Raw genomic sequence first — 4,543 nt, 5'->3', positions numbered from 1 at the left:
CTCAGCTTGACCACCACATTTATTCAATGGGGGCTGAAAGGATCTCATAAGTCCAGGGAAGGCAGAATTTTCTCTGCCAATAAAAGATCATATTATCCTTCAATTTGGAGTTATGAGGTTGTCATGCGACTGCAGAGATATTTATGTTCGGACGATTTGGATTCGAGGAAAAAAAAATAAAAATCACAGTCCTGTCTGTGAGACGTTTTAAAATCAGGCTTTTTCTTTGTTTTTGTGACACACCTCTAATTCTGATTCAGGAGCTGGTCTTTGATAACCTATGTACTGGAGCTCCACAAGTGCAAAAAAATTAATGAATGAATGGATGAATGACTGAATGAGGTGTGTTGAAATCAGCCCGCCGTCCTCTCCTCCGGCCATGCATACCCGGTGATCTATGGTGCGTGCTGCAGGCCGTTAGATGGTTAGGTTTACAGGTTTATCGATTGGACCCGACTTAAATTGGCTCCCAATTAAACAGAGCGCTTATTTGACCTCTTTACCCCTTCCTGTCCTCTCCTTTCCTGTCCCGTTAAATATCCCCCCCTCCCACCACCACCGACCTCCATCTCCTTATTCTCCCCACCGAGCTCCTCTCCATCGACACATCCATCTCTCGCTCAGTGCAATACCTCTACTCCCTTCCCCCCTTCATCTATGGCCGTCACCCCATCCCCATTCTCTGTTACCAGCACCTACCCCCTCTATTTAAACCCCTCTCTCTATCACTGTACAAGCGCTGCATTCGTTTTCCTCTCGCCGTCCATTTCCCACCTTTCACCAGTTCTGATCTTTGCTCTGTTTCTCTTTCACGCTTTCTCTCAGTCAATCCATCAATCTCCCCTTAAATAACAACGATGAATTATTAAGTGTATTTATTCAAACAGCATTAATTATAAAATACAGGCAGCTTGTCAGTCTATCTGCTTTGGCTGAGACCGACCCAAGTGGTATGGGGATGGAAAAGAAGGGAGAAGAAGAGGATGAAGAAGAAGATGGGGTATTGGGAGGTAAAGGAAAGGTGGAGGGTGAGGTGGTTTGTGGTTAGGGTTGGAAATTGGGGAGAGAAAAAGAAGAGGAGGGAGGTGGAAAGGGGGGTTAGGAAATTGGTGTGGCTAGCGGAACAGCTCCCCTCCCTCCCCACCACCCCATCCCTCACTCCCTCATCACCCTCCCTCCCTCCCCTTCCCTTCCCCGCTCTGCTTTGTATTCTGCAGAGATGACAGGGGGAAAGCTTTATTGCTCCGAGTTTGTATCGATCGGGGCCCCACAGAGGGGGTAGCCAGACCCACGCACACTGGAGGCCCTTTCGCAGAGGCCGCTGACTGCTGCCTATAGCCCCCGCCTCGCCCCACCTCGCAGCAGCCAAACCCCTCTTCTTTCATTCTACCTCTCCTTCTTTTTCTCACACTTTTAAAATTGCGGTCTCCCTTTCTTGTTTTGAGAGGTCAAGAGACGAAGCGCGGCAGCTTTTATTTACCTGCGTGCAACATCAACGCACTCGAACACAGAAAGCCTCGCAAGAGTGAGGCATAAATGAGAGTGAATGAAAACACGATCTCTCTCGCAAAAGACTTTCCACCCAAACACACACAAGCAGAGGTGAAACACGTTCGCCGGGAGCAGCAGCACTCGCATGAATACGCTCATATGTAGCAGCAACTCACATGAGGGAGTACACAAACTCACACACACACACACACACATTGCCAAAACACAATCCCAGGCTCCAGGGCTGAGCTGCTGTCCTGACCAGAGTTGCATCAGAAATCCCTAATCTGGGAGCGTGACGGTCCTCAGTTCCAGCAGGCAGGGATCAGGACGCTCCGGGCAGATTCCGAATTTAAGGATAAGATGGGATGGGGATGCAGGTTCTGAAATCACCCTAAGGGACGGAGGGATGGGATGGAGCCAGGGATGAGAGGGGCTGGAGGAGAGGCGCTGTGAGTGGTATGATTTGCCCCCATGTGCCCCCTTACTGTGCACCCAACTTCCCAGCATTCTTAGGGGTTAGTGGAGCGACATGGGGACCAATGACCGCCTCTTTTATTCTGCAACCACTTTTGGCTGCGGGAGCAACTGGATATGAAGTGGAGAATACCGGTGTCATTTAGTGTTAGACTATATCAAGTTTTATTTATTTTTAATTAATAAATAATAATTGGGATATTAATAAATAATATTAATAAAAAAAATCTTTCTTTAAAAAGAGAGATTGAGAGATAGGTGAATTATCTCGCTCAGTGGAAATTGTTTTCATAATCTAATGAATTCTGATTGGTTGATAATGATCCAAGATATATCTGAGATTAAAGTGACCGCGTACAAACAGCATGACCAACATAAATTACAAAAAAAAAAACTAAAAGCCAAAACAAAAGAAATCAAATGTTTTCCTTCAAGGCTTTCCAGGATGATCTTGGATTCAAGCCTTCCAACTTTCCAGCCGCTCGTCTGAATCTGTAACCTCCTGGCCATTGTCGCAGCCTTCCACTTAACAAACTCCATTTTGTTGAGGTGGGCTGAACGAATCGGCGAGCCAGCCGCAGAGGGAGAGAGAGGTAGAGAAGAAGAGAGGGAGAGAGAGAGATGGACGAATCGACGGCTGGAGGGAAGAATGGGTGCTCAAGGCCACCCTGCTCTGACCCCCCTCCTCCTTCAACTCTTTCGCTCCAGAGTGGCTGTTATCTCTCTATTTTTACACTCCTTCCATCAACAGACCGCCTCAGACCCACTTATGTTCACTCACCAAATGACACATGGACACGCACACACAACGCACACACAGAAAAATACACAATTACAGATGTAGACAATGACCGTGGCGCTGCTAAGCCACTGTGAGTCATTAAGCGAGTGCGAGTGTATTTTTTTTTTTTTACGGGGGTTGTATGTGCAGTGCGTAACCTTTTACAGACACTGCAAATCACCTGCTGCCCTGTTGTTTGACCAGAGGTTTGATCAGGAGTGGCTTTCTTCAGCATTAGGCTGGTTTAGAAATGTTTCTCTGAAATGTTTTATATGTGAAGTGATTTTAAATTTGACTCAGTGAATTCCTTGGAAACAAAAAGCCAAAACGCAGATAAGAACTTGAGGTATATCAAGGTTGTTCCATTCAGGTGATTTTTTTTCATCACTATTACATCACTATTCACTATTTTATAAGCAAAACACATTTTTCTCATAAAAAGTAAATAATTTAAAATCAAACGGCGGCATAGAGGCAGTTTAAGATTCCTTAAAGCTGCTTTGATGATTCCTACAACACCTGAAAATATAGACAAATAACACTGAAAATAATCACATCAGTGAGGTTAAAGTCCACACAGATACACACACATACACACGCACAATTACAGGCTTCCAGAGCAGAGATAATTGTAACAACCATAGAGAGAACAGGTGTGTGTGTGTGTGTCATTGTATGGATCAGATCCATAGGGGGTAGACTATACAATAACGACCAATTTAATGGAAAAGTCTATCTTTTCGTGGGTGGAATGTGTGTGTGTGTGTATTTAGACCGACACACACAACAGGGATGCCAGCATGATGCCATTATACTTTCCACTATAATATTATGCTTTACACTACGTGTCTTTATTATTTGTACTATAATCATGTTCTTCTCTGTGTGTGAGTGTGTGCGCGCACATTGGTCGTTATTCACTGTAGATGAAAGCACGCTGGCACATGTTGGACCACCACAGCGTTATGTGCAACTAAGACCACTCTCTTCCTAACACACACAGACAAACAGACACACACACACACACACACGCTGCCTGGCTGACTGACCTACCGCCATTTCACACTACTGACCAGTACAAATTGGATAAGGGTCCATTCTCTCTGCACCATCACACTTTCACACACAGACACAATGTGCACAAGTTCACATATACACACACACAAACAGCATTCACAAACACGCCTTACACAACAAACTCAAAATGGCCGAAACGCTGCGTTTAGAGTCGGCCTCTAAAGTTACAGAGCAGAAAGAGAAGGAGAGGTGAGATAAGGAAGGTGTGTGTGGCTTCTTATTCTCCTTTGTGCTAAACTTTGTCAGATTTTGTGATTATTTAAATGTTTCTGTTCAGTTTTACAGACTGCATTAAAAAAATTGTAAATAGAAAATTGAAGCTGATTAGATGCTCAAAACTAACCAAAACCACCAATTTTCCTTCATCCAACTATCATACATGTTATTGTTATCGGAGTATAGACCTTGTTGATATATGTCAGCTTAGCTCTGAGCTTAGCCTATTAGCTTAGCCTCTAGTCAACCACAACTAACCTAACCTTGCTAACAGCATTACGATGGTTTGTATTAATTGTCCTGCCTTTGCAGATAGGGTGTCTCGTCTACTATTGACCTCTACAGTCCTGTTTGTGTTGTACAGTAAACTTTCTTAAGACCACTGCATCTGTTTAACCCTCTGGTTGTTTGAGCGTGCACACTGTGTGCCTTTCTCTCTCTTCGCCCTCTTTGTCCCTAGTTTCTCTCCCTTGTCCTATTTTCACTCAGGCTTCTCTGTGC

Source organism: Morone saxatilis, unplaced genomic scaffold (assembly GCF_004916995.1).
Source record: "Morone saxatilis isolate NCDOM2014 unplaced genomic scaffold, NCSU_SB_2.0 Contig9, whole genome shotgun sequence".
Classification (NCBI taxonomy): Eukaryota; Metazoa; Chordata; class Actinopteri; family Moronidae; genus Morone; species Morone saxatilis.
Note: the sequence above shows the minus strand (reverse complement) of the source record.